The sequence below is a fragment of the Chamaea fasciata genome, unplaced genomic scaffold (assembly GCF_029207755.1).
Source record: "Chamaea fasciata isolate MVZ Bird 193981 ecotype frontalis unplaced genomic scaffold, bChaFas1.0.hap1 SCAF_6, whole genome shotgun sequence".
In the NCBI taxonomy this organism is placed as follows: Eukaryota; Metazoa; Chordata; class Aves; order Passeriformes; family Sylviidae; genus Chamaea; species Chamaea fasciata.
Window position 1 is genome coordinate 25,933,725 of NW_027094091.1, and position 18,732 is coordinate 25,952,456.

At 41.5% G+C, this 18,732-nt stretch overlaps 1 protein-coding gene across 2 annotated transcripts in view; it reads right to left on the bottom strand.

Moving 5' to 3' along the window:
• Positions 1-16,909, bottom strand: part of FRYL (FRY like transcription coactivator) — a 162,217-nt gene extending 145,308 nt beyond the window's left edge. Inside the window, exons 1-2 of one of the 2 annotated variants that reach the window (XM_066185715.1) lie at positions 16,690-16,909; positions 4,950-5,149 (exon numbers count right to left, since the gene is read on the bottom strand). The gene's annotated coding sequence lies outside the window, so the exon portion shown is untranslated. Of the gene's footprint in view, positions 1-4,949; positions 5,150-15,708; positions 15,835-16,689 lie in introns of those variants that run through there. The other variant, XM_066185716.1, reaches the window with a different exon arrangement.
• Between the last annotated feature and the right edge of the window lie 1,823 nt (positions 16,910-18,732).

Consider the following 18,732-nt stretch of genomic DNA (forward strand, 5'->3'; position numbering starts at 1 on the left):
ATATCAAAGAGCAGAAAACAAGATCAGCAAAAAAAATAAAATAAAATAAAAAACCCAGAAGCAATACAAAACATACTGACTTTGCAGCTTCAGAAGGACAGTGAACAGACTTTGCTTAAAAGACAGTAATCAAGGTAAAGTTACTGTTCCTACTCACCAGCTCTGCTGCTCAGGCATTCTGACAATCACCTGGGGGCATGAGCAAAGCTCAAAAGGCACTGCTACATATTAATAGTTCTACCCAAGTACCACACATTAAGGGGGATCTATGGAACAGACGTATTATGAGTGATGAGTTGTAAAGTACAGATTGAGACAAAAGTGTGTAGGCATACTTTTAACTCACACATATCATCAGACTAAAAGGACTATTCTAATTTCTAATGCCAGAAGAAATATAAATGAGATTAGCATGTATTGTAAAAGATTTATGAAAGTGTTCCTTATTATGGAAGAGAATTGCTGTATTACCTATCTGAAGGAGAGGTTAAGCCTGTTCCTATTAGGAGACAGAAAAAAATCGCCTGCCTTTGAAGAGGAGAAGAAACTGAAATTTAAGGACCTGGCTGAACATGATCACCAAGGAAGGGAAGAATTCCTTTATTTAAGGAAGAAAAAAGTGATGCTCCAGTCATCAGAAGAGAACATAAAGACTAAAGAACACTTGAGTGCTTTCTTCACTTGTGACTTCTAATAATAAAAGACTAGTAATTGTAATAGTGAAAGACAGGAGGATTCTTTTCCAAAATTTTTCACAAACTGGAATTACTTCCTCCTTAAGGAAATGTAAAAGAGGTGTGACAACTGTCATTTTCTTCATGCTAGGATTAGCTTTCATCACTCACACAGAAGAGCCAATGAAATGTGGTTAAAATTAAGAATAGCAGCTAAGTACCTAAGGGAGAAGGCTCCTTTCCTCACACAACCCTGTTATTCCTTAACTCTGCTGTATGTTTTAGACTGAATCCTTATATTTTTTAAGGAGTGGCTCCAAACAAAGGAACAGTGCTACATCAGAACTGAGGCTTGCTGCACTTCATTATGCATTTCTGAGCCAGACCATTACTGAGGAGGAGAAGCATAGCAGAGACAAGACCTTCATGACCAGTGGTGCACTGTACATGGAAATTGCCCTGTATAAAACTCTGATGAGCAGAGGCACAAGGGAAGGCAAGTCAAAATTTCCACAGGAAAGCTCTGCAGCTACATAGGAGATATCAGAAGCAGCTGCATCACTTGTGCTTTAGCCAAACCTCTGAAAAAAAAAAAAATCACTGTCTTATCTTTGACACACTTGTTTTGTTTAAAGACATAGAGCGTTTTCATTAGCTACTAAGCAAGGAATAAGTATTTTCCAGTTCCCTAAAGATTTCTTCTTTCCTTTCCATTCCATTATATATCATAGATTCAAACTGTAACATGGAGTCTTTACTGTAACTTGTACTGTTACCCTACACCTTAATGTAGAAGTTACTTTCAAATTAAGCACCTCTCCAAGGGAATTGCTTTCAAGCAAACAGTTGCTGGCTTCAAATGGAAAACAGCAGCATCTCCACAACCAGTATGCAACAGCTGTCTGACCAAAGAAAGCTTTAAAAACACGGGTTGAAGATACATATGGATGCAGTTAGCTGTATATATGTGTGTATATAGACATATTAAAAAAGGACTGTAATAGTGCAATTTTAAGCAAGAGTAAAATTAGTTAGCATACACAGTTCTTCTCCACCATCTTCCTGCTGATGTTTAATGAGACTGCTAAAAGAAATTCATCACAGGTCTAGTCCCTTTGAAGGCCAAATGTATTTCATTTTAGGTGTTAAAAAACACCTAAAGGTAGTGCCTTATATGTTATGCTCAATATACATGCAGATAACTTTTTAAAAAATGCAGTCAAGAGAAAAAAACTCAAACTAAAATTTATCATTCATTATCAAGATACATAGCTGTTCTTCATGACAGAAAATAAGTTCAAAAAGAAAAAGCTTTACAAAATGTTGAAACCAGAAAATTTATAAATGTTGAAAGCTGCCTAAAAAGGAAACCCAAACAAACAAACAAAAAAAAGCACCAAGTCCCCAGAATCCTAGGGAAACTAAGTCCTACCAGACAGGTTCAACTGTTTTTTCCCCTCCAGTCTGACAAACACTTTTCCACTTCACAGATTAAGCAGCTCTTCTGTGTCCCTATTAGCATTTCTGCCTTCTGTTTGGTAGATGTGCCTCAGATGTTCCACATTATTTGAACAACACAAGGCATCGAGGGTGAGGCATTCTGCAAGTCATTTGTCACTACAATTAGGTATGGTCTACAAAGCTCTTCAGCAGAAACATACCTCTCTAGTCAGGCATCAGAGTGAGAACAGAAGTTCAAGTGAAGCAGGAGGCAAGGGAAGCCCACAAAACGCCTTAATAAAAGTCAGTGAGACCCACTGAACTATATCTTAATAGAAACTCTGTGATAAAAAAAGAACTCAAGTTTTCTGTTTATTTTTCCAATATCCACTTTAGAATTTATATTGACAGAACTAAAGAAACTGCTGAGCAGAGTAACAAATGAGTAACAAGTACTTCTTTTATGCTAAATGATTATTTAAGAAGAAAAAAGAAGAGGAAAAATTAGGGAAAAAAATTAAATAAAATACATTAAAAAACCCACCACACTTCTCTTCTCATGATGACCCTTTATCAATTATGCTGGAAAAGAAATCAACCAAACTTAGGTACTACACTTGCAAAAATGCGTGTCAAGTATTAACAGACACATTAATTATTTTGAATACTGTTCAAGAATTGCTTTTAGGGAAATGGGCTTTTCAGCATAACTGGTGCTCGAGACAAATTTGCAGAGAAGTCATGCGAGCTTTTCAAGACCTGACTGGACAAAGCCCTGAGCAACAAGGTAGATCAGGAAAATGATTCCAGGGAGTAAATTAGCAACACCAAAGAAGAATAGCAACTGGTACATTTTCCCATCTATATTATTTTTCCTTATCACACATTTTTAAAAGTAAGCACTTGAATAAAACTCTCTCTGCATTCTCCAACAGGAAAATAGACCCTGAAAGACCACTTCTGACTAAAATGCAAAACAACAAAAAAACCACAAACACAACATGTTTATTGCCTATACAAAACACAGTAGGCTTTTAGTACAGAAGACAACAGATACAAAAGCTGTGGACCCAGTGCTAAGAATATTTGATTTGTTAAAAATCTGATTGCTTTTTAAACACCTTGCAGCAAGTATAAAAAGCACAATAATTACTGAGAAGTATTCCAAAAACTAAATCAGTACTGAACAGCCTTGTTTCCCAATAAAGAAAAACTACACAATTCAAACTCAAACATTTGAAGTTTGCAATTGGAGCACATTTTCTAGATAAATAAGCAGACATGTAGAAACATACATAAGCATTAAAAACTTTCAAAATTACATAAAACTAAAGTTGTGCTAAGCAACTTTTAGTGATAAGCGTGCACAGAAGAAAAACTTACAGTAAAAAGTCATCCTAATGTTCTCAAACCCTCTACCTCCATTTTTCTGTTTCATTTAAAAGATTGATTTGGAGTTCCTACTCTAATGTTCAAAGACGTACTTGGCTTTCTTGAGTAATTGCAAGATATGGTGTTCAAGATAAACTTCTGCAGCAACAAATATACTATACTCTAAGAGAAAGAATACATCAGTATTATTTTGTACATCAGTACAAAAATAATTACAGTATAAAATTCAAACAAAGGACAGTTAAGCAGGTCAGCATGTTGTATAACTAGAAATGAAAAACAGTAACAGAAGCAAACACGGGAGCATGATATACTGGAGATGTCCCAAAGGCAGATATTATCATGCATTCAAATGCTATTCTTTTGTATACTCCTCCTCCATATACAGAATGACACAAAATAAAGGAAACTGAGAGCTAGGAAGATATATTATGGAACATATAATATTCTAATTATTAATTACAACTACTTAATAATAGAACATAAAATATTCTATTACATTCTATAAAGTACTATAGAATATATAAATAATAAAACTGTCTTGAATACAGAAGTCCACATAGCAAACAGCATATCAACAACAGCACTTCAATATTTCCAACCTGTCACACCAATGTACCCTCTATTCTCAAAGACCAAAAGAAAGCACGGTCTATCAGTTTTACTACTTGACTATAGAAAAGCAGTGTGTTGTAGTATTTCCGAAGGACAGTTTAGATGTTGGTTGGATCTAGCCATACTCATTTCAGTTCAGACGTGCTTTAGTGACAATAGTTGCCCCGTACTTGACATCAATGCGTATCTATTTCCTACTGGTAAAATCCTTACATGCAAAGCAAAGAAAGAGCATCTACACTTGGCACTGACTTAGGAATGAGAACACTGACTAAGGAACTAGAGATCCCTCCCGACCCAACGCGTTCCACGATCCCGCCACTGCCCTCGCCAACGAACTGCAGTGCCCGGCTTCAGCCACAAGGGGGAAGAGCGCAGACGCCCGAGCGCACGTCCCAAAGGAGGGAGGGCTCTGCTCCCACCAACTCCCATTGGCACGGAGCACTGACGTTCGCGAAAGAAAACTTGAGAGAACTGCTGGACATACAGAAATCACACAAAAGAAATACTAAATGTACTAATTCGAGAATTCTAAATGCACAGGAACCACATCTGGCCTCAGAAGTCCCCAGGACGCAGATGACTGGGAGCCTATTTGCCCTGCTCTTGACCTCTTCCTTAGACATTCCCTTTCGGGCATGATCAGTTACTACACTGTGTTAAAACAAATGCTCTTGCTGGATTTAACACAGGACAGACAGTCTTCTAGTCAGACAACTGATACCTGAAGTAGCAGCTTAAGGTGTGTTTACAGTACAATATAGACAAGCAAAACAGAAAAATATACATGAAAATCTGTTGATGGCACTGCCACGAGAAAGACCTTACCACTTAGAAGCCATTGTTAACCACTGAGGAGAGCTATCACGCTTAGGATGGATCCATCAAGACATTTTCCTCCAAGTCCAATGTTGTGCTTCGAGATGTAAGAGCAGACAAAGATGTAAACAGCTTGGAGTCGCCTGGTATGTAGCCAAAAACTGGAGAAAGATCTCCAAACACAGTACAGACAAACGAAGTACAGAACTCTGAAAAAGAAATGAGAAAAACATTAAACCTTAGACACTTCACAGAGAGGTCAACAATTTCCCAATGCTTTAGAATTCTGAATTTATCACTGGTAAGTTAAAAAACTATAAAAATCTATTTATTACATTTGTCTTCAAAATTGCTGTTCTGCTCTGAAGCTAATTATTCTTAATGATTTTTCCCCATGAAAGAGAAAAATTAAAACTGACACCAAAATAACATCTGGTTTCCCATGCTCAGCATATTCTGCATGCATCCATTCCTTATGAAGGGTTTTAATTGCACTTTAGTTACAAACATATTTTATTAATCATATATAACCACTCTAAAATGCAAGTAATTCTGAATCAATTTTTTCATATTAGTCCTTCTATTAATTTTTTTTTTTTTTAAATCTGCTCTGTTAGCAGGAGGATGTGGTCACAAAAAGAAACAAAACAATACTTCAGCCTGGGTCTTCCTAACAAAGCCATGAGAACTTCAGGAGATTACTTCACAATAGAAGTCTGTATGCAGCTGACATACTTGCCACAACTTGCCTAAGCAGCAGTTTCTTTTTGTTCTATAGTGCCAAACTACAGTAAAAAAATGCACTTTCGTATTTTTAATTTTACCCTGAAGACAGATCAAGCACTTTCAACTGCTTTTAACAACTCAAGTCTCATCATGCAGTAGCAGTCCACTACTCTGGAACATCTAGTTTATATGGGGATTTTTTTTTCTTCTTTTAAAAATTCATATAGCTTGAAAAAAAATCCAGGAATTTAAAAATTTCGTAACTTGAAAATGCTTCAGGAAAAATTTTTAAAAACCCCTATACATCCAACATGATATTCGATGCTCTGATGTAGCAAAAATGTAGTAGTTTCCTTTAAGAATGTGTGAATTATTCAATCATCATCAATTCTTTTATGTACAATTTGTTCCACTTCTTAATTAGTGTTTCCAAAAATATAAAAGAGACCCACATAAGCGCAATCTAAAAGTAAAAAGCCACATCTTGAAGATTTTGAGATGTAAAAGAGAGCTTAAAAGTGGGACTGTGAGACAAGCAAGAAAATTAGATAAACTTTTGCAAACAGTAGGCAACCTGATGTTTATATATAAATTTGGAATGTATTACACAATTCCTTGGAAAAGCAGGTCAAGTGTTTTAAAGACTTAACCAGTTACAAAGGGAAGCATTTAAGGACAGACAAAATTCTGACTGTGAATTTTACCTGTTAAATTTTGCAACTCTTTAATAAAAAGTCAACTGTTTTCCACAGTCTGTGCATTTGACGGCGCAGTGCATCGAATACGCATCACTTTTACATCTTCAGACAATTAGGGTAAGTCAACCTTGTTCTCTGCACAGCAGAAATGTATCACCTTTCATCCTACCTACATCAATAAACTGTACCATTCCCCTTTTTCTCTTCTTTTTGCTCCCTTTTTTTTTTTTTTATATATATTAAAGGTAAGCAATAGTTTAAATCAGTTCTTGCCAAACCTTACATGCACCCCAGCTTAAGAGAGTGGGTCAGCTGTCCTTTAACTCCTCCCCCAACAGAATCACTTCGAACAGCACTTTAACACAATCAAATCCATGCCTTATCACCCTCCATAAAATTGATAGAATACCCAGACAGAAATTACCCTGGCATATGCTGACATTTTAGCTTACTGCCTCAAGCAAAACATACGTTCACAGGTACATAATCCATTCTGTTTAGAGGCTTCCCTGCTTGCTGCCTTCAGAGCAAACACATACAAACACACCTTCCTTCTTCACCACACCAGATTCAATCTCCCCCTGCCACCACAGCACCACCCAATAGCCCAGCTGCTTAAGGAAGGAAATAAAGTTAAGCTGAAACCTGACTTAACTGTCCAAGCTTTAGGAAGGTACTGTCAGTCCAGTTAGTAGACTGTTTGGAAAGAGGCCAGAAGGTGGGAAGCCCATGAAAACTCAGGCAATCTACTCAGGCTTTTTTGTACACACCGAGCAATAACGAATTTTTACATTGTAGCTGCTGCCCAGAACTTCAAGAACTACAGCTGGATTTGAATACAACCTGAGGTATTCTACAGAATCAATCTGATCAGACTAACTCCAACTACAGGAAAAATAAAGTATCAGTAAAGGTAGCAAAAAGGTCGAAAGTCTCCAACAGATGCCAGTAAAGCTTACAGTAGCTACAGCATATTGCAGGTTAATTGGGCTTCATTTCCTAGAGGCAGCTGACAAGTTAAAATGTAACTATACTTTATCAGATTTGAAGTCAAAGGTATCACACAGGTGCAGTTTCAGTGTTTGGGGTTCATCCCTATGGAAGATTTATGAAAAGTTAAGAAGCAGAATGTGAAAGAAACATAATCAAGTTGAAAATACAAGAGGTTTGCTATCATAAGGTTCAAAAAATAGTATAAAGAAAACTGATGCAACCTCTAAGTTTTCATACCTAAAAGAATTCAGAACTCCTTTAACAACCTTAATTGGAAAACACAACTAAAAATCCATCCAACTTCAAATCTGATCAAGTAACAGTACATGTAACTTCTAATTATATAAACTTTTTTTTTGGGGGGGGGGGCAGGGGTTGTTCACAGAGCATTATTTTCAAGCTGTTGCATTACATTCACAGAGTAGCTGCTATATTGTTGGCTACTGTGCAAGATGGAACTCAACTTTAGCTTTTGAGCAGCAATTGAGATGCTCCAACTCAGCACACATTGCTAATCATGGGACAGGTGGTACAGCAGGACACTTCCAAAAACTTTAGGGATAGGGATTAAAACTAACATTGTCAGAAATCAAAGCATCAGCACCTTCATTTAAGAAGATACATACAACACACTGAATTAGAGCCTTCTTTCTAATTAGTAGCCCAAAAGACTTAATAAGATGATACTTCAAAAGAAAGAAAGAAATACTAATAGTTTTAGCCATCTGCTGCAAGTGGTGTTTCCATGCTACAAACCCTAACCAGGCTTCAATACACTGTTTGCTTTTAAACAGGTAGAATACAGGCAGAGATGAACTGTATCAGTTTTATGACATCATCTGAAAAATTACAATAAGAAGCTTAAAGTTTAGGGGCAAGCATTTACACAATGGCACTATGGTTAACCAAACCTGTGGCTGACCCATAACTTCAGCGTTTTCTAGAGCTAAGTAACCTGCTGTCACAAGCACTCCTAAGATAACACACCACCCCTTGTGAGTGCTCTTGTCAACTTAGACCACCCCTCATACAGGAGTAGAAGGAAGAAAACAACATTATTAACTATAAACTAGATTTACTATACAACATAAGGACTATATACAGGACTTCCCTGTTACTGGCCAATTACACTTCTTTTCCACTACAGCACAGGGAAATGGTACCAGAAGGCTGAAAGATTTCCAGTGGCTGACCAGTCCCTTTGTTCTCCCAACCTTTCCTCAGCAACAGCATGCACTACTAGACTATACTGAGCTTATGGCTTGCTGTCCTCCCAAGTAAGTGATACTGGTGACTGACATCAGAAATAGCAAAAAGAAGAGCTTGAGAGCACCTGAATATTACAGAAGTCACTTTTAAGGTAATTACCTCATAAAACTGGATGCCATAAGAATAAAAAAGGGGGAATGAAGTTTCCCAGGCTCCTTATACCCAAATCTACTCCATTTCCTTACTGAAGCTTGGCACTGTGTGTATCAACAGAAGATTTTTAGTAACAACTTGGTTCTTTCGCTTTGTGTAAAAGTTTTAAGTATATTAACAATGTATAACAATAATCAACACCACAAGCGAAAAACGGTATATGATGAACTGAGCGTTACTAAGTGCCATCAAGAACACAGTAGTCACACAATATTCTCCCAATTTCATTTCTGAAAAAGTTTTTTCCACTCCACAATCCACACAACCAGCTACAAAAATCAACCTCTTATTTAGAACATTTCTTCCCTTAACGGACTGTTGAGGCTCAAAATACAATCTCTTTTTTAAAAGTGCCAAAAACTATGAAACACTGACCAGTTCTGTTACTACTGTATCGACACAAAGGAAAATGTGGCAATTTTTCTTAGTTATGATTTAACATTTGAAGGAACCAACGTGAACTTTATGCACATTCAAGGTCTATATGAATTAAATAAATAAATAACACCTCCCTACTGCCCCACCCACGCCAAAAAAGAGCTTCACACTTTACTCCCTTGAACAAAACAGTAAACTGCTTTCCCCACTTCCTCTCCTCAAAGCATCTTCAATAGAGGTTAAACTCAGGTGCTAAATACAAAACACCAGTAGTTCTTCCATTATGCTGACTAGACAATGAAGAAGTAGAACACCAATAATGTATAATATAGCAAGTACAACATCAGTTAGCAGATTTCTTAGCTACTCAAGCAGTTGCAGAAAAACACCTCAATTGATATATCCCAACCCAGTGCAATTATCTCTGGCCTCTGGAAATAGAACACAAATACTGCATAAAAAGCAGTAGTGCTAAGTGCTTTTGAACTACAGTGATCAGAATAGGGACTTTGTTGCTCCTGCAGACCATCTCAACCCATTCGTTTTTATTAAACTGTGGAGTTCACAGAGTCTGTATTTACACAGAGTGAGATATGAACTTGCTTCTTCACTTTAAAAAAAGTTCAAATAAGGCCAGTTTGTATTCTCCAGCATAATAATAACAAACATTTAAGTAGCTGAATTATTCTTCTTGTTTCTAGGCATGTTATGAAAGTCCTAGTGATTTTTTTCTCTCCTCTGCATTCTAGTCTTCTCATAACAATCACATAGTAGTTTTCAAGCAGCCACCTGCAAAATTCAGAATGTCTTGTGTCCCTAGCATATGGCAGTTCTTTACCTTGGAACATCTGTATCACTGAGCTAGAGTCACAAAGATTTTATGCCTTTAAACTACGTAAGTTATATGGAAGAGTTTTATATACTGGATATGGTTTGATGGGAACATGCAATAAAAGCTACTTTCAAATTATGGAGACTAGGACACTCTTAAAAATGGAACTATTTATTCTTAAAAAGGCAAGACAAGATAACAACAACTTGCACTGTGGCATAACACGGAATACACTATGCAATACTTTCTTTAGATACCCTCCCAGGAGATCCAAGGTTGGGCTTCAAACTGGCGCAAATCAGTTGCACACAATTTACCTCAGCACCACAAAAAACCAAGTACAATCTGTGCCTCACGGTTTGTTTATAGATTTTGAATTACACACTATAATATCATAGCCTGATAATGACTTACCAGGAAGAGAAGTGTTCATAAATGCTCTTAAATAAGGTTCATTTTTCCCCTAATACAGCAAAGGACCAAAACTATACAAAGAGGGTTGAAGAAATGTGAAGGGAAAAACTCTCAGTTTCCTGCACCAAAAGCCTGTTCTATTTATTTTGTACTTCTGTTTACCCAGCTTTCTGTTTCCACACTTGCTATCTACCCACTATCCTCCCCAGCTATTCACCCATCAATTCTGCAGACAGGTGCATGTAAATACATACAAATATATACACAAACACACATATCAACTCCATCTGAAAAGACATCTCTGATCCCCAATTTTATATGGAGCATCTACCACCAAAGTAATTTCAAATAGGGTGACAGTGGTAAGGCTTAAACTGAAGAAACAGAGGGAATGGGCAAGATCATCATGATTTCTGCGTCAAGAAACAGAGTAGCAGGTTTGCCACATCCAAGTGAAAATGTCAGGGAGACCTACACGTATTGCTACTCCTGCAAAGAATAAGAGCACTCATTTGCAACTCCTTTCTCTTTATGAGCTGATGTGGGGTATCCAGGAGCCCCCCAAGTCATGCCAACAGCCATCACGGGACCAGTGACTACTAATCACCCCATCTCAGGGAATAAATGGGTCAGTCAGCAGCCACAGTACACTAATTCTTCAGCTTTTTGGATGACATTGATTTTGGATGATGTCTGCAGAGGTAGAAATCTTAGTATTTTTGCTTACAGCAATTTTTTTTAACATAATCAGCATTACTGGCAGATTAGATTAGTCAATTAAAAATCACGAAAATTCTGTCAATGTCAAAATGTCCAGCTGCCGTGGGCACAACCCCAGCAGTTCTTTCTGATTTAGCACAAGAGGAGAAGTGGTGTTGATAAGGACTATTCTCATGAAAGACAGATAAAAATTACTAGGAACACTTCAGCTATCTTTCATGCTAATGCCTCTAAAGAGAATCAGCCTTTGTCCAGGTCTGCTGTTAGTTCCAAGTCCTCTTTAGGACATTGCATTTACAAAAGATGTTTCTTTATTTTGCAAAACTGGACACCACCAGTGGGGAAGTAAAGTCACTCTTTGCAATATCAACCTCAAATGCAAATTCCTGAGGTCTCATTTTATCAGAACATTTCCAAACCTTATGGTATAGATATTCCTTCATTTAAAAACAAAAAAATAATTTCTCTCTTTTAACTGTCTCCCAAATTGAATTACTAGAGCCTTATCTTCTGGATCAAGTACAACAAAACTATCTCTATTTGTAGTTTTATGCTCTCTCCAGCTCTTATTTTATAAACATATCCAACATTATATTCAGTTACTCCAAACAAACAAACTTATCTGCACAGGGCTGGCAAAACCTACACAATTATTGTGCTTGATACTACTACCAAAAAACCAGCAGTGAAAGTTCAACAGCAGGAAGTCTGTGAAAGGCTAAGTAAATGGGATTGCATATTGCAAGGCAGGTCTTACCCATAACCTCACAAGGATCTTTTTAGCACACACCAGTTTATTTTGTGCTCTTCTCCCTTGCTTACTTGCACGCTGCTGGGGTATCTTTGAGCTCCTTGAATACTCTCTGCACAAGTATGATTAACATCATGCCCACTGGGACCCAAACTATAGTAGGCCCAAGGACTGTTGGCAAAAATGATACTTAATAAAGCTGCATTCAACCTACAGCTTCTCTTCCCTCTTAATGTAACACAGTTGAGAAGCAATATTTTTTTTTGTTATAAGTTGCAGTTTATGAAGATAAAAAGAAACCTTGAGAGGACTATGGAAGGAAAACAGGATCCCTAAAGTTTACCAGCAAAATACACCCACCAGAGTATTAAAAACCTTTATAAAGTCCCACTGGAATCTTCCCTGGAATACTTTACAGAAGTCTGGCCAATACATGCTAAAAAGACTAATATATGAAGAAGGCAATTATAGCATTTTAGTATGATAAGGAGAACAAGAAATCTCACCTGAACAAGACAGAGTCTGGTTTATCTGGTTTAGCAAAATTATGTTCTTACCCCCTAGAAACACACTCAAGATAAGGGGAAACGAGCATTAAAAGGAAAAAAAATGCTATTAAGACAAAAAATAATGTTGGCAACTACTACTGACAAACTGCTTTAACATATAATTGCAAATATTTCCCAAGTCTCAGTTATTGAGTTTTGAAGCAGCCTTCCAATATTTAGCTGACAAAAACCACAAAGCTTATTTTATTATCATGACCATCTCATGTAACTTCATTTAAAAAAAAATCTAAGAAAAGAGGGGAGAAAAAGGTCCAAGCCAGTAGTCTTCTCCCATTTTCTAGAATACAGGGAGTAAGAAAAAATAGGTCACCACACTAATTCCAAAGTGACCACCTGCACCACTCAAGTGGCATGTTAATAGTCCCAAGCCTACTAATGGGCACTCTTGTCTGTAGCTATTTCAGGCTAGGCCAGCCCCAGCCCTTGAAAAGTAAAGTTCTCTTACACCTGTATGGAGCAGCTGCCAAAGTAGCAGCTGGAATGATGGAAGAAGGGTCCTCCTGTGCCAAGGACTGTACAAACTCCATGCAGCTCAGCTGTGACTATTGTCACTAACCACAAAAAACAATTCATGTTGCTTCTGGTGACAAGGGCTAGAATACCCATGTAAAGAACAAAACAATAAAACCCCAAAGCTTAGAGCAACAGCGTCAGGGCACCAGGTCCTTGTACCAGATCAAATATCTAGACATTTCAGAGAACCTCAAACTCAACTTTAGAAGTTTGGTTTTGTTTTTAATACTTGTTCCTCTGCTATTTTTGCATGCAAATAAAAATCACTAGGAAAAACTAGGGATAAATACAAAAATCCTTCAAAATTGACACCATGTCCAGAGCAAACACTGTTGTTCAACTAGCTCAAGGGGATTTTTTTTCCTTTTTGATATCTTCCAGTGATGGCATTGGACACTTGCCGTTTGAGACTCTATTCTGTCATCCTTCCTGGGAGGTGTACATGTCAGAGGGAATTAGAATCATAATAGATTTGGGGGAGGGGAAGGAAGGAAAGGAGGGAAAATGCAAGTCTTAGAAGAGACAGAGCTATATGGCAGTACACATATACTCAGACAATTAACTGTAGAGCACTGAGGATAAGCAAGCTAAATACCAGAAAGAACTGTATAGAAAGGCAGAAGCAACCCTAGCTGAGTCAGTCTGGCTAACACCTATTACTGGAGTTCATCACGATTTAGAGCAAGACCAGACAAGAATAATGCTGAATTCTAAAACCTCCTAACATTGCAACAGTTCTCCAGCATACTGTGATTCCTGGGAGGATTATTACAGATACCAAAGTTGTAGAAGTTCGAAGTTGTTTGGGTGTGAGCATGCAGAAGCTGCACAAAGCAGCACACCACAGCCTAGACCAGCTGCCCTCCCACTGACGGATAAACTACATTGCATTTTCTCCTGGGAGGACAGGCCAGTAACTACAGGTACAGCGTCACAAACCCTGAAATATTATCCTCATTTTTCTCACAGTAACTCACACAACCCACATGTGCATATAGCTCCTTCCTCTATAATGCACAGCATCTATAGTTTCTTTTAAACTAAGGCTTAAATGTAGGTAAAAACTGCTAAAACTCATGGCACTCTAAGCTAGAAGGAGCACATTATACACCCATGTTCTGTATTATCCAAGTCCACTGAAGCGAAAAGTTTGCTTTCACGTCTCTTAAGGAACTCAGACAAAAAAATTAAACTTGTCCTTTGGTCCTTTATGCAATAATGAAGCAGTCTTCACCCGGCAAGATGACAAAGACAAAACCCCCTGAAATACAAAGCTAGATATAAAATAGGTAACTCCTGCCTGATGTGGAACACACTGTTTTCCAAGTTGTTTTCCTTGATGCATAGCCACTGAAGGGAATTATAATCTTCTTAAGTTCTTAGAAAAAGTAAATACAGACAGCATGATCTCAACTGTATTAGCGAAAACTTTCAACACACCAATTAATTTTATCACCCCAAATTAGAAAGACAAGCATTCACAGTGAAATAAACATATGAGGATCACTCTTGAGCTGTTGAAGCCTAGCAGATGACTCTGCAAAGCGTTGATACAGTAACATGAAAAATGATCAGTTCTACTTTCTGTCTTAGCCTCTATAACCTATAACTTCCTTTCTTAAAAGCATTATGCTATTACACGAAAACCAGCTCTCACCATGCTTTGGTTCATTTAGGCCAGTCAAACAGAAACAGAGCTAGCTGAATTTTCCAACATTACCTTAACTAACCTCACAGAAGAATTCAACAATTTGCCTTTTGAAACGAAGCTCAGCAACAATGTTCTACAACATCCCAAAGCAACATACCACCACTCTGCTCCAAGGAAACCATTTCCAGAGAAGTCAGCACAGACTTTAACTAAATCAATTTCAGAATATAAATAAGGAGTCATTCACAGCAGAAATTTGCCCAAGGAAGTTGCTGTCTACTGGCAACAACCACCATCAAGTACCACGAAGGACCTCTACAAACCACAGATAAAGGAAGCCTTTGATACTGAAAATGTTGTTCTCATCTTTAAATACGTGACTTACTAAACTTGCAACACAATTTTTACGGAGGAGTTTGTTTCCTGTCGCAAGATAAGAATCAGTGTGGTTTTACAGCACTTGGTCAACGATCTTCCACAAAGATTCTGAAGCATTCGGTACATATCCTCAGCATGAAACACAGAAGCAAAGCGACTGAAACAGCCTACAGAGGAAATGACACGGTGAGGAAATACTTCTTAAGAAACTACAGTTAATTTCACTCTTTGCTCAACCTCCAATCAGCAAATCACCTTCTTTCTCGAAGTACTCCATATACTCCATGAAGTCTGCAGCAGGGAGAGAGGCAGTGCACAAAGGAGCAAAGAATTTGTTTTCTGGTTTAGTACATTTCTTCCCTCATGTCCATTTGAGATTTGTAATTCTGAAGGAAGTCCAGGTTACACTCTTGCTGCCTCGTCTCCAGATTGCCTTACTATTCTTCAAGATTGTATTAGCAAATTGCTTTTACAACTCTCTCAGTATGAGTGACCACCAAAATATTTGAGATTTGTTGGGTTTTCAGGGTTTTTTAATGTTTTCCGTCTGATTCCTCAGGATGTCTTAGCTGGGAGCTACCCCGATTGTCAGACAGTGATTTCTGGTCAAGACACAAACTGAACCGCCCACTGACCAACAAAAATTATCACATTACCAAAATACTAGAAACATACACATGAAAGTGGAGAGGGGAAAACTAATTAAGCCCCTGCAATACTTACAGCCACACAAGCACGCCCATCCGAGGCTGTAAAAACTGTGGAAGCCAAACTTGGTCCTAAAAGCACCTCAGAGCGACTCCATCAGCGAGGCGCTGCACACTAAGCGAAGGGCGCGCACACACGTCTCCTAGTTTGCCGCTCAAGTCTCCCAAGTTTCACCCGAAGGCGGGGGAGCGGACCAGCTGCGCCGAGGGCGGCACGGGCGGCCGGGGGCGTCGCTGCTCGCCCGCACCGCCCTCCCCACCAGGAGCCGGGACGCGCGTTTCTCCGCCGGAGCCCTCGGACACCCCCAGGCGGGGCGGGGCCGGGAACAAAGCCCGGCTCCGTGCCACCCTCCCCGCTCCGTCCCGCCATTCCCGGCCGGCCTGGCCCGCTCCCAGCCCCGCCATCCCCTGCGGCGGTGGCTGCCCGGCGGCTGCGCGGCCCCGCTGTCCCGGGGGCGGCCGGAGCCGGCCGGACGGGTGCGGGCGTGGGGCGGGACGAGCCCGGCAGCGGCCGCCGCTCTACGGTCGGCCCGCGGGGCTGTGCGAGCAGCGCTCCCAGCCCGGGGGCTCCGGGGGCCGCCGGCTACGAAGGCTGAGCACGCACGGGTGGGGCCGCGGCCGGGTAGGAAGGGGCGGAAGGAGACGGCGCGCGGGCCGCGGAGAGGATCGGAGGAGACTCCGGCTCCCCGGGGAAGCAGGTCGAGAGCCCAGGTGGGGGACGGCCGGGCGGCGCCGAGCGCACGCAGCACCGCCGACCCCGGCTCCGTCTCCGCCCTACTCATGCCCCCGCGGCGACGGCGGGCAGGGCCGCCCGGCCACACGCTGCCCTCCCTCCCGTCCCTCCCCTCCCCGCCGTAAACAAAGCGGCGAGGGCCGGGGCCGGGCCAGCGCCAGGGGCCGCACAGCACAACCCGTGGGCGCCGTTCCCGTCGGGGCAAGGCGCCCCCTGCACCCTCCGATCAGCCACGACCGGATCCCGGCTCCGCCGCCGCCTCACCTCTCCCGCCGGTGGAAGCTGCCGCAGCCCCGGGCGCCGCCGCCTTCCTCAGCGCGGCTGTGGTCCCCCCCAGCACTTCAGAGCGACGCTGGTGGGAGCCGGTGAGCGACGCGCGCCACCGGCATCCCCCGCCAGCTTTATCCCGACGCCGCCTCTCCCCTCCGGCACCTCGACGTCCCGGCGCGGCGCTCTCGCGGCCCCCCCCGCCGCCCCATTGGCACGCGCCGCCCCGCCCCGGCGCTCACTGGGGCAGGCGCGCAGCACTCACACGGCCCCGCCCCCGCGCTCCCTCCCCGTTGGCTCCCAGGCGTCCGGCCCGCCCTCGAGGCACCGCCCCTCCACACTTTGGCCAATCGTGAGGCGGCAAGGGGAGAGCCGAGCCCCCGATTGGCGGTGCCCGCCCGTTTCCCGTGGCTGTGATAGGCCGGGCGGCGGCTGGTCCCGCCCCCGGAGCGCTCCGGGCGCCGCTCCCCCGAGCTGCCCCGGCTCCCGTCCGGGCAGCGCCCCGGCCCCCGGCGGCTCCGCGCAGCCCCGCATCGGGCCAGCCCGGCGGGGAGGGCAGCCCCTGGAAGCCTCCGTGCCCCTGGAGAGAGCAGGACCGATGGCTGCCGTTAAGAAGGCCGGTATTATCAAGGTAGCCGGGAATCAAACGGCTTTCTGGGCAAGCAGGCAGCGTGGCCGGGAAACATCAAGGAAGTGTCCTGGCTATTGAGGCGATGAGGCCCCGCAGAGGTCCCGCCGCGCCGTGTCAGGGCGCTCCTTTCGCCCGTAGGAAGCAGTCGGAAAATCCGCCCTTCCCCCAAGCGAATAAGGGCAAATATTTGTGTCTCTGCCAGCTGCACAAATGCTGAGATTCCGCCTTTTTGCCAGAAATTACTCGCGTTGTTCTACCTACGCGAACCGCCGGGCTTCCCCCGCACAGGCAGCCTGGCTCCCAGGAAGCCTGCGGGGCAGGGCAAGGTAGGCTGCCGCCACCCCTGCATGGCATATAAAGCACTTGGACTGCTCTGGCCATTGGATACTCGCTTTGATTTCATGTAGTTCCCACAGGCGCCGAGGTTTATCGCAATGCACTGGCAGCGAGGCAGAGTAATAAGATAATTCACAACATCTTCCTCAGAAAACTGAGCTGCTACTGGGACTGGCCAGGATTTCACTAATAGAACAGGTCTGGTGGTTGGAAGTAACAATGTATTTCTAAACAATGCAAAGATCTGGGAGCCAACGTTAATAGAAACAGTACCAACATTAACAGTTTAACTGGTTAGAAAGTAACTATGTTCTCTGTTAAAGTGCTTCAAAGCTTCCAGGCTTTGAAAAAAAACAGGGCAGGAGGGGGAAAGAAAGAAAAATACATGTAAAGTGTGATAAAATAACACAAGATTTGCAAAATAGTACTAGAAAGAATCCTGAAGTCAACATTTTCCCACTTTTAAACATAAGCCTGCCATGCAAGTGCTGTATTATAATAAGCATTTCCAACAAAACCAGAACTGAGTGAAAAGTACAAAGAACAAATACACCAGCACAACTGTTGTAACAATTTATATTAGATGAAGTTCAAAGTTGTGTACCACGCTTTGTACGATTATAGTTTATTTGGAGTAAAAGCCCCTCCATGCTCAACTACTTATGTCCATGTGCTGCATGGACCCTTAAGACAGATGATATACATCAACTTGCAGAAACCAGTAGGAAAAGAAAGCAGGAGAAGAAAAAAGAAAGGTATCCTGGTAGCTGAGGTTAACCCTTCCCTGTAGATTTAAGAATTTGGTGCAGTACTTTTTACGGTTGTAACAACTGTTAAAATACAGTAAAAAATACTGCACAAAATTCTTACAGTAAACGTGGGTGATAGAGCACCCAACAAGAAAAACAGGATTCATTGCTGCTGGTGTTGTGCATCATTTGAGATGACTGAAGCAAAGTATGTCACAAGTTGCTTCTGATTTTGAAGTTATTCTGAGTTAGGGGCTCAGCGATCTTCCCAATAAATGCATGTAACTGAGGCAAGAGCACCAGAATGTCACCACCAATGAAAAT